Source organism: Choloepus didactylus, chromosome 3, assembly GCF_015220235.1.
Source record: "Choloepus didactylus isolate mChoDid1 chromosome 3, mChoDid1.pri, whole genome shotgun sequence".
Lineage (NCBI taxonomy): Eukaryota > Metazoa > Chordata > Mammalia > Pilosa > Megalonychidae > Choloepus > Choloepus didactylus.
The window spans coordinates 47,542,900-47,555,417 of NC_051309.1; positions in this window are offsets into that span (position 1 = coordinate 47,542,900).

A 12,518-nucleotide genomic window follows, 5' to 3' on the forward strand; every position below is an offset into this window, starting at 1 on the left:
TTCAATTACTCTTTTTCACTCTAATTATTATTCTTGTTATTTTGTGTGTGTGCTAATGAAGGTGGCAGGGATTGATTTAGGTGATGAATGTACAACTATGTAATGGTACTGTAACAATCGCAAAGTACGATTTGTTTTTGTATGACTGCGTGGTATGTGAACATATCTCAATAAAAATGATGATTAAAAAAAAAATTAAAGAAATCCAAATACAGTATGTTTCTACCTTATCTAATTATATAATGCTTATAGTTTGGCATTTATACTTACATTACATCTATTTCATTAGTTATTGTGCTTCAACTTTTTCCCTAACAAATTCTTATTATTACTTCAATTCACAATTCATACCTCTAAAATTAGTGTAAAGCATTCAAGCAAAATGCCGTACTTGCAGTATACTTACATGCATAATCCCCATGGCTGTTATTGCTGCACTTTGATTTATGTTTAAAAATTCATTTATCTTTTTCCTCTGAAAGCTTTAACTCATAAAATGTGATTTAGTCTGTACCCCTAGCTTCCCTTTAAGCATTAGCTTAGTGGCTTGGAAGCCCACTCTGTTCATATTTACATTTATTTTGTATTTCCAGAACACACATATTCCTGTTTACCTCATTTAGGTGCATTTAAAGTGTATTGGATATATTCACTAATTTCTCATTCCATTCAGTAATCTAGAGGTCTTCTTTCTGGCTTGGGGATTAAATGCATTATATAATTATAGCTGATCAAATATTTTATTGTAAAGTTTGTTAGAAATGCTCTGTCAGCATATACTTAACCAGCCCCCATTAGATTAACATTGGTAATATTTATACTGCCCACTCCACTCATTTTTCCATTCTGACAGAGAATCCAAGGGCTTACGATGCCTCATGGTCATTCTAACGTATAAAGGGAGGTGACACAGAGGATAGGGGTTGGGGCCCTATTGTGATGCAATCTTGTGGAGGCAGATGTATTCCTGCTGATTAGGTTGGAACCTACTGGTTCAGTGTTTGTTTCATGGATATGTGACTCAATTAACTGTGGGCAAGACCTTTCACTGGATGAGTTCCATAGAGGTGTTGCCCCACCCATTCAGGGTGGTTCTTTATTGCATCACTGGAGTACTTCTAAAAGAGCCACACAGGCGCAGACACAGAGCAGCTGCAGCTGAGACAGACATTTTGAAGATGGCCATTGGATACTGATGCTGACCTACTGGAGAATGACATTTTGAAATGCAACCTGGGAGCAAGTAGTTGCCAGCCACATGCCTTCCAGCTAATGGGTTTTCCAGATGCCAATGGCCTTTCTCCAGTGAAAGTACCCTATTGTTCACGACTTACTTTGGACACTTTATGGCCTTAAGACTGCAACTTTATAACCAAATAAGGCCCCTTTTTAAAAGCCAATCCATTTCTGGTATTTTGCATTCTGGCAACATTAGTATTATGCTTCTTTTTTTATAAAACTAGCCTATTCCTACATTTTTCCCAATTTTCTTTTGAGTTTTTAGCCTCTTTTTTCATTGATATTTAAGAATTTTCATAAATTCCAGGCACAAACCCTTTGTCTGTTGCAAATATAGTCTTGTCAGTTTGTCACAGGTTTTTTTTTTTTAGCATGTCTTTTGTTTACATTTAACATACATTTTCTACTTTGCTAATTTTAATAAAGTCTAATTTACCACTCTTACTTTTATAATATATGCTTTTTTATTATCCTTCTCCTACAGGTGATAAAACTACTTTCCTATATTTTCTTTCAGTAATTTTAAAGTTCTGTGGACTTTGTTTATGTATGTGGTGTGAAATAACTATATCTAATTTCATTAATTTTCTTATGAAGAGCCAATGGTCCTATTAGTGTCCTGTGCCGGTTTGAATGTATTGTGTCCCCCAAATGCCATTATCTTTGGTCTTGTGTGGGGCAGACGTTTTTGGTGCTGGTTGGATTTGCTTGGAATGTGCCCCACCCAGCTGTGGGAGATGATTTTGATGAGATGTTCCCATGGAGGCATGGCCCCGCCCATTCAGGGTGGGCCTTGATAAGAGGGGCTATATAAATGAGCTGACTCAAAGAGAGGGAAGTGAGTGCAGCTGTGAGTGGCGTTTTGAGGAGGAGCAAGCTTGCTGGAGAGGAATGTCCTGGGAGAAAGCCATTTTGAGGCCAGAGCTTTGGAGCAGACGCCAGCTGCCTTCCTAGCTAGCAGAGGTTTTCCGGATGCCATTGGCCATCCTCCTGTGAAGATACCCGATTGTTGAGGTGTTACCTTGGACTTTTTGTGACCTTAAGACTGTAAATGTGTAGTGAAATAAACCCCCGTTTTATAAAAGCCTATCCATCTCTGGAGTTTTGCATTCTGCAGCATGAGCAAACTAGAACAGTGTTTAATGAATATCTTATCCTTTTCTTGCTGACTGATGAATGCCAACTCAAGATCTGTGGTTCATGAGGTAGAAATGAAGGAAAAAAATATTAGTAGAGTGAATTGGATTTTACAATTGAAAAATAGCATGTTATTATAAGAGAGAATTCTTAGTTTAAAAGTAGCATGAAAAAAATAATAAAGTGGGTCTGTAAGCTGGGAACTTGTAAGTGTAAGAGAGGCAAAGGGGGAAGCTTATATTTCCATAGATGCCTCAACAATATTTATCACCCCTTTGTATTCTGCAATGTGACCTTGTCATTCCCTATGAAGATGTGGAGATCGTTTCTCCACCTTCTTGAATCTGGGTGAGCCTGGTGATTCCTTTGACCAATAGAATAAGGCAAATTGACCCTGTGCCATCTCCTGGTGCAGGCCCCAAGTGCCCTGGCAGCTTTCTCTGCTGCCCAATAACAGCTGCTACCATGTAAGAAATGTAACTACCTTGAGATCATCGAGTCTTCTGCAGCCTAACCCACATAGTGAGACCTGGCGGTGAGATGCCCTGAGGGGAAAGAGAGAGGACAGTGCACCAAGGCACCAGTAATGGAAGTGAATAAGCCACCTTGGAAGTGAATTTCTCAACCCCAGAACTGCTGACACTACATGTTACCAGAGCCTGAACAGCCAGCTCAATCCTTTAGGAATTCTTGACCCATAAAATCCTGAGGAAAATAAAATCACTGTTATAAAGCATTACATTTTTGGGAATTTTGTTATGCAGGAATATATAACCAAAACAGGGTGCAACTTATAGACCTCAAATTGTAAGAAATAAGATGGAAGAAGAAACTTTGAGCCTTCAAGTATTAAAACAACTCAGTTAAATATAAAAAATCAGCTCTGCCCCTATGATCTGACTATGCATTCTTCTTTCTCACCTGCATTGGTCAGGGTTCCACCAACCAAAACATTAGAATATATATATTAAGATATTTCTGGCAAAGAATTGGCTTACATGATTGTGGAATCTGGGTAGGCAAGTCCAAATCTGTAGGGCAGCCATTAGGAAGAATAGGAAAAATGTCTTCTTCTAGGTAAACCTCAGTTCTGCTCTTAAAGCCTTTCAGCTGATAAAATCAGGCCCACCCAGATTATCTAGAATAATCTTTCTTACTTAAAGTCAACTGATTATGGACTTTAATCACATCTACAAAATACCTTCATAGCTACACTTAGTGTTTGATTGAATAATTTGGTACTAGCCAAGTTAACACATTTAACTGACTATCACACCATCTAAGTTCCTCATTTCAGACGCCCTCCAGATAAACACCCTATTAAGTTTGTTCTTTTGTTTTTTGTTTTTGTTTTTGTTTTGTTTTGAGGGAGGACATTGGGGGTTAGTTAGCAAAGACATCAGACTGGAGAACTGTGTCTGATAAAGAGGTCTGAACATGGTTATTGGCACACATAGCAAATAGATCAGGACCCTATTAAGTTTTTGTTGAGGGAATTGTATTGTCATAGAAACCATGAGCTTGGTCTACAAGAGTGTGTGGTGGTAAAATAATCCATGTCAGACAAACTTGCCAAGCAGAAAGCATTCCACAAATATGAATGAACAGTCATACTCCACAAATCCCACTTCATATATTCCCAAAGGTAGCACAAATGACCATCAACAAGGTAGATTCAGAGTGGAAACCTGGAGCTTCCCCATGGCCAGGGTGCTTGGTCTTCAAAGTGCCTGCCCTGGAGATTTCATCATTGCTATAAACCATTATATCTCTCATTATTCCAAATTCCTAAATGGAGGTTTGTTTTTTTTTTCTCCTACTTTGTATATTGTGTGTGCATGTGAGTATTGGAAAAAAACACTATTTATTGGTAGATTTTGGCCTATGAGCCGATAACCAGCCTTGATGAAGACTGTGAATCACCTGGAGATCAGGGGATGGGAGTTGCAAATCATCCACCAAAATGCATGCCCCACCCCACCCCTTTCCATAATATAAAGTTTATTCTGGGAAGTGGTTTTGCAGTCAAGGAACAAATTCTCAACCTCTTATATCTAGCTAGGACTGTGTAAGTAGTTAAAAATAAATATGAATAGGTGATGGGTTTACATCCAGTTCAAGGCAGTTGAGATGTGGGACTGCCAATTCCATAGTTTCGTTGGCCTTTTCCTCAGATGCAGGGGAATCCAAGGCACTAGGGAATGGTGGAATCACAAGACAGAACATGTCTGAGTTCCTGAATTGATCCAACCAATGAGGAAACAGTGAGGAGAAACACCAACCAATAAGCAAAATTTTTAATGAATAAATGTTGATTTTATCAAGTATTTTTACCGAGTATTTTTCTCTATCTATAGAGATGATCATGTTTTCCTATGTAATTTATTAATTCATAAAATACATTTTCTGGATTTTTTTATGTACATTCATAAAACACAATTTTGTTCTTGTGGTTTGTTATTTGAAAAATTCCTATGTGCCAGGCACTTTTCTAGACATTTCCAATACAATAGTGAGCACAGCAGAAATTACTGTCCTCATTAAGGTTGTACTCTATTGGTAGTAGGGCAGGACAGAGCTGGAGGAGGCAGATGGATCACATATACATTTTATATATTTTCATATGTATTTATGCATAATATATAATATTTATATTCCTTTTAACCATTGTATAGTGACCCTCTTTTACATTAAAATCTATTTTTCTGTTAATAATATAATTATTAAGGTCTAGTTTTGTTTGTGTATATTCTTTATCTTTTTCATGTCCTTGTAATTGAGGGGCATCTCTTGGAAACACCTAGATTTTTTTTCTATTCTGGTTTGGCAATGTATGTTTTAACTGAAGACTTAGCATTTTTACCTATTCTGTGATTGCTAATGTTCTTTAATTTACTTCTACCTTCCTATTTTGTGCTATTTATTTATACCACTTTATAAAAATTCCTTTGTTTCTCTTTTTTACCCTTTCTTTAGGAAAAATTGAGATTTTATTCTTATTCAAATCCCCCAACTTGTTTGAAAATTACATATTTTACATCTGTTATTTGGTGGTTGTACTAAAATTTGCTATGTATATATTATATTGAGTTGTCTCCCTTAAGTATGAGCAAGTTGGTTATAGGATGAGAATAAGAATTTGTGTGGCTATTTTGTAGGTCAAAGGATCAAACAGTAGCAAAGATTGCAAATCATCCACTAAAATGCATGGATATATAATGTTACATATACATAGCAAAATCTAAAATTTTAAGTTCCCATTTTCCTTTCCTGAATAAATCAGTGGTCTTAGAATTCTTTAAATCTGTATTGATATGAGAATTTTCATTATTTCCTTTTAATCTTACAAAATAGTTATACTCAATATTCAATACTAAAATGCTCAATATTCATTTAGATTTTGCCAAAAAGCATATATGTTTTTCAAATTGTTACTCGGATTACATAATCATCTTATGATATCATTTTCAATCTTTCTGAAGTGTGTCCTTTAGAGATAACTTTATCAAGGATCTTAAAAGGAACTCTCTCTTTTCCATTTATTTTAAATGTCTCCATTTTTCCTTCATTCTTGAATGGCAGTTTTACTGGATATGTAATTTTAGGCTGACCCTTGGTTTCTAGCTTCCACTGTTCCACTGGCCTTAAGCTTTATGCTGCTTTTGAAACATCAGCTTTCAGTCATTCCTTTGTAGAAATTCAGTCTTTTCTCTCAGGATGCATTTAAATTTTTATTCTGTCTTTGATGTTCTTGGAAGGGAATAGGTGATTTTCATTTCACTTGTCTTGCCTGGGACTGATTGCTTGATTGCTTTTGTATTATTTTTATTTAGCTTTCCTATGGTTAAAGTCCTCAGGGGTGAATATTTTCCCATTCCCCTACCCCAAATCAGCAGGTGTACCCAGAGCACTTTTGTCTTCAGCGTTCACTTAGCTTACTGAATTCCAGTTACCATTTCATCTTTTGTCCCTAAATCTTCCTATTAATTATAGGCCAGCTATCCATTTAAAGTATTTTAAAATATAATTATCTAGCATTTTTAAGTGTTTCTGAGTGGGAGGTTTTTAAGAAGTACATCCTGCCACACTGCCAGTTATAGGAGTCACCATTCACTTTTCACTGGTGTAGTCTTGCTCTTTTCTCCACTACATCCCACTCCAAACAGTTCTTACTGTTTTTTTCTAGGACATACACTAGCCTCTTGCTTGTTAAATACAAGATAATCCTTCAGTTTTCTTTCTAACTGATATCTCTAAAAGAATTTAAAAAGAGTGGGAAATTTCTTTGTCTTGACATTCTCTCCTGTCTTAGATTAAAAACATCATCATCCAATTTTTTTTCCTTTGCTACTTTTTTTACTCCTTCTCAGATTAGTTTTTCAGGCTATACTTTGTTTACTTATATCAAAATATCTGGTACCCAAGGATTCTATTCTCATCCTTCTACTCCTCTGTCTCAACAACTCCTTCCTCATCCACTTCCAAATATTCTACAGCCACAAATATGTTGACCATTCCCCAGTTTACAACTTTCTTCTGGGTGCAGAACAATATATTCAATCTCCCAATGGCTATTTCTTCTTAGATTATCCACAAATTCAATAACTGTAAAATTGAAGGAACTTTACTCCACCACCCTTTTGTCATCCCCATCCTATTGCCCCCTCACTTCTCTCTCTAATCTTTATCTACCTCTACTTATTTCCATCTACATCTTCATTTCCACATCTATCTCTCTCCTTTAATTTTTCTTATCTTTTAGAATGGCACCAACATTCATTTAGATCCCCAAGTTGGAGATCTGGGAAGAATAAATTATTCTCTCTCTACAAATACAATCAGTTTTAAAATCCTTTGAATGCTATCAAGTAAATCTTTCTTAAAAATGTCCTCCTAGCTATTTTTGCTGCTTTAAAAATAGTAATAGCATCATAGCAGTAACAATTAATATTTGAGTGCTCACCATGTATCCAGAGTTGTTTCTAAAAGTTTTGTACAGATTATCACATTTAATCCAAGTTATCTTCATTTTATAGAAATTCATTGTGGTATGTGGTACAGCCAGAACTCTAACTGCAAGCATCCAGCACAAGAACCCAGGCTTCCATCAGTCCTCACCTTGTATCTGCAGGGCTTCTTAACTGTCTCCTCCCTCCTGTATTGATATATTCCAAACTTTAATGCACACTATTGTCAAATCTAAATCAGGCCACTCTACTTTCTAAAATCCTTCCATTGTCTTCCCATTCCTTAATGCATAGAATTTTACCGTCTTTTCAGATCTATGAGGTCACCTTGGACTTTCCTTAGTTCAATCTCATTCATCTCTTGCCATTTTTTCCTTCATATTTTTTTCTGCCCCAGTGACAATGAACCACTTAAGATACTCTGAAGATATCCTTTGATAGGAATTTCTTTCGTAAACCTAACGCATGGCATATTAGTTGTGATAGACTAAACTACTAGAACAAATAGGTCCAAAAATATAATGCAATGGCTCAAGCACAAGAGAAGTTTCTTTTTTTTTCACACAGTAGTCCAGAGTGGGTGTTTTAGGACAGGGAGATAGAGGGATGGGGCTCTTCTTTGTGCTGTTTTTCAGAATCCAAGGTTGATGGTGACTCTGCCACCAACACATAGATTCCAAGATTGCTGCATGATTAGTATGTCAGTCCATTGGAGGGTGGGAGTGTGTGAAAGAGTATATTCCCAAGTTTCATGATATACTTGGAAGTGACAAACATAACTTCTGCTCACCTTCCTTTGGCAGGAGCTTCATCACATGACCATGCGTCTAGCCAAAGGACTAAGGTTTATAGTCCCTGACCGGGCAACTGTACCCACATGCAACACCATTGCCATGGAAGAAAAATATATAGATATTGGTGGACACATTTGTCATACATGGATAACTCATCTGTCTTTAAGAACTCGGGTCATATGTCATCTCCCCTAGAACACCTTTGCCAGTCCCATCAGTTAGGGTAAGGTATAATCATATGTGCTCTCAGGCAAATGTCTGTTGACATATCTATGTTTCCAATTGAAATAAGAATTTCTTGATAGCAAAGACCTTATTTTACCCACCTTATTATTCCCAATACCTAACTTATTACTTAGCACATAATGTAGTATATGTCTAAAATAAAAATTGAACTGAAATAATATGGAATGAACCAAGAAGACAAAAAACTACTTCATCTATTAGAGGGCATTTCCCAGGTGAAGAAAAGGCTGAATCAAATTTTTCAGAAAGACTAATTAAGTCAATGTCTGAAAAAGGATTTATTACTTTCAGCTAGTGAACAGAAGTGAGAATGTAGAGGCAGTGAAGTGAAAGATAAAAGGTGAAACTGTGTGACAAAACCCTACAGAGGGTTTTGTTTTTTTTTAAGATGAGAAATCATGGCTTTCCCAAAAGTTGTCATAAGATATGGAAAATAAACAGCTTGCTCGATAATTGTTCCAAAGTGTCTGGGCTTGGATTCAATTATTTTACACTAACCACAAATAACATATGCCCTCAGGCATTCAAGGTTAATGACGTCCAATTTTGGGTTTTTTCAGTTGTCAAAGTGTACTTTCTAAAATAGCTGAGCAGGTATGTAATTAAACAAGCATATTTTGTTACTAGAATCAGGGTATTTTGAGTGACTTGAGTTTTAAAATGTGTTCCAATTCTAAAAAAAAAAAAAAAAGCCTTACTTTTTTCTTGCATTCTTAAGTTATTTATGGTTATATTTTCAAAAATAAAATTTAATTTTCCTTTCCCCCCTTTGTTAGCATTAATGCACTATAAATCATATGAATAATGTTTACCTCTACTCCAATGAAGGCTTTCTTCTCATTTCTCCAAAATAAGCACTTTACACATTTTTCAGTATTGTGCATCTCAAAAACTAAAACCTCTGCAATACTCAGCTTGAACTTTCTTCTCTCTTTCTCACTCTGGTCTGTTCTAGAGGAAACATTTCAGGAGCACAAAGGTAAATTCTGCTGGTTAAGATATAGTCATCAGAAAATTAAAAGATTTTGAGGAAGTGGAAGATTGGTCAAGTTTGGACCATCTCCCTCCTTATCTCTTTCTAGGTATCATAATATTTGAGAATAGAACTTCCAGAAGTGTGAAAGGATTCTATGAAGAGCAGAGATTTTGCGATAAATAAAACCCCAGAAAAGTCTAAATCTGAGTTTATTTTCTTTCTTTCTTCAGTGCTCTTTAGACCTGGGTATACACTCCCTGAGCCCAGGTTAGGAACCTGTGCTATGCATTTCCCAAACACCCTGTATTAATCCTGAAATATCACATAACATATTTTATTGGAATTCTCCATGTATATGGTAGATTTAATCATGTCTTTCATAAAGACATATTCAAGTCCTGACCCCTTAGTTCTGTGGGTGTGAACTCATTTGTAAACAGGATCTTTGAAGATCTTATTTGGATAAGGATGACTTGAATCAGGGTAAGCCTTAATCCAATATGACTGAACTCCTTATAAGCAGAGGAAATTTGGATGTAGGAGAAACCAGAGAAGGAGATGAAGACCACCATGTGATGGAGGTAGATGCATCCACAAGTCAAGGAATGGCAAGGATTACTGGCAAGCTATCCTCAGAATGCTAAAGACTTTAGGAGAAAGCATGGCCTGTTGATACCCTAATTTTGGACTTTTAGACTTCAAAACTGTGAAACAATAAATTCCTGTTATTTAGGCCAACCAATAGTGTGGTATTCATTTTAGCAGCCCTGACAAACTAAGGCAGTATACTTTTCTGTCTTCCCAGATTCAGTTTTATTATAGTTAAGCCATGACTGTGATTTTCATCATTTATCTTCAGCACTAAAAGCATTTGGCACCTGGCACATAGTAGGTATTTATTAAATATTTGTTGTGCTTTTCTAGATGGTTTCTCTTAAGTGGGATTGTTAGCTGAACCCAGCTTAGAAAAATAAGAAAAAGAATCCTTGGGCTGAAGCTTTACTTCAGACCCCCGCCTTGCTGATAGTGTCTTTCCTTCTGACCCCTGCCATGCTGCTGTGTGAATAAACTATTCCTGCCTGGGAAAAAAAAGAAAAAAGAAAAAGAAAAAGAATCCTTGAAGCAGGCTCCTCAAAGGAAAGGTGGTGAGAAGGGCCATGTCAGAGTCTGAGCAGAACAACAAAAACCACAGAGTGATTTTTAAAAGAGAGACTTTAATATAGACAATTCAATACAGAGTTATATAAAAGATGGAAAAAGAAAATAAGTGGTTTTACAGAAGTAATAATAACAGGAAGCAGCGATGCCTTCTGGGTCTGTGCAAGCAAAGGAAAGGAGTTGGGGCTCTAGAACCCTGAAACTTGGAGGAAGAGTTCTGAAGTGCTGGGACTCAGACTCTAGAGGAGAAGGCTGCCTGGCTGTTGCTAGCATTTCAGGAGTGGGAGCAGGGTCCCCATGAAACTAGGACTCAACTTCTAAGAAGGGGCATTGCCGCCCTAGGTATGGTTCCTTTGCAAAGGCTGTTTCTGAAAGGATAAAAACTAAAGACTGGAACAAATTAATCCAGGAACCAACTGCTGCTGCAGAAAACCTGGCAAAACAAGCCCTTTCTTCCTCTTATGGCCTCCTGGGCATCTCTAGTGCCCACCACTGAAAGAACCTAAACAGAAACAGCTGCCAATGGAGAAGGACAGCTTGCAAAGTGAGGCTCCAAGTTTAAAGAACAAAAAATTGAAGAGCAAAAGGGCCTTCCCTGAGGGTTCTGTCTCCCCCAGCATAATTCCCTAGGGTATGAAGCTGGCCTAGTCAATGTTCTTTTGGTTTTAAACAATAGAAATCCACATAAATAACAAAATAGAAACTGGATTTCTAATAAGAATACAACACACACATTGAAGTTAGAATGGCTGGGTTCAAAATCTGGCTCCACCAATATAATACGAGGCAAATTTGTTGAATTTCTATGCTTTACTTTTCTCATGTAAACTGAGAGGGATCATAGAAACTACTTTATTGTTTATATGAGGATTAAATGAGTAAGTGCCTATAAAGTGCTTACTAAGTACCTGTTTCATGATAAACCATTGGTATATAGTATCTATTAATATTGCTATTTAATGTAGAAAGGGAGCTGTTTTAAATATTATTATATAAGGGAAGAAAATGCAATGAGGCCTCCTTAGAAACTGGAGAGAGGAAATGAAAATCGGTCAATAGATAAGGTGACTTTTATTTCTCTCTGATACTGCCTTATCTCTGTTTCTCTTAGTATCTTCTTCAATTTTTCTTTTTGTAAATCAGCTTTCTCTGCTTCTCCAAGTGTATGTGGCTAGCCACTCCTGACCTGGAGTTGCTGGGTTTCTATATTTTCATGTAGAGAAATGGATTAGCTTTCCCAAAACCCATTTGGAGAGTGCAATTTGTCCAGCATATATCACGTGGGTACCACATGACATTGAACTATGGCTAGGAGAGTGGAGTCACATTATATACACATGGCTGCCTGGGAGGGAGTAGGATTCTTAGAAAAGGAAAATTGTGGACTAGAGAGGTGTTTACTATCGGGACAAAGTTCAAGTCAGGATCAAATATAGCACGTTAGTGTCATGCATCCGAGTCTGCAGGAAGGCTAGTCCAATACTCGACTTCCTAGTCTTTGATTCCTTTAAGATACAAGATCTAAGAGCTGTATGATTTGAGGGTAGTAAAAGAACAAGGCTTGACAAGACAATTGGGAGAACTCTGGGAAAGAGGATCCCAGAGGTAAGAAACTATGATTTCTGTCTATTTTTAAAGATGCATCCTCCTTTATATTTTTATACAGTAACTCTTATTGGGAATGAATGTGTGCCAGTGAGTGTGTCACTGCAGTAAAGCTTTGTTTCTAGTTACCTGACTAGGTTTTCAGGGAGATGAGTACAAGAAAGGCATGAGTTAAAAATTAGCAAGAGGCCAAATTTAGCTGTAAGTTTTTTATTGCTGAAATACGATGAAAAAGGGTTTATTTATAGACTATTACATCAGAAGTTTATTACAATCTTTCTTCAAGATGAATTGCCACTAAGAGGCAAATTAGAATATGCCTCTCTCATTTTTTAAGCTTTACTGAGATATAAATCACATACTGTAACATTCAAACTTACATGTAAAATTCAATGG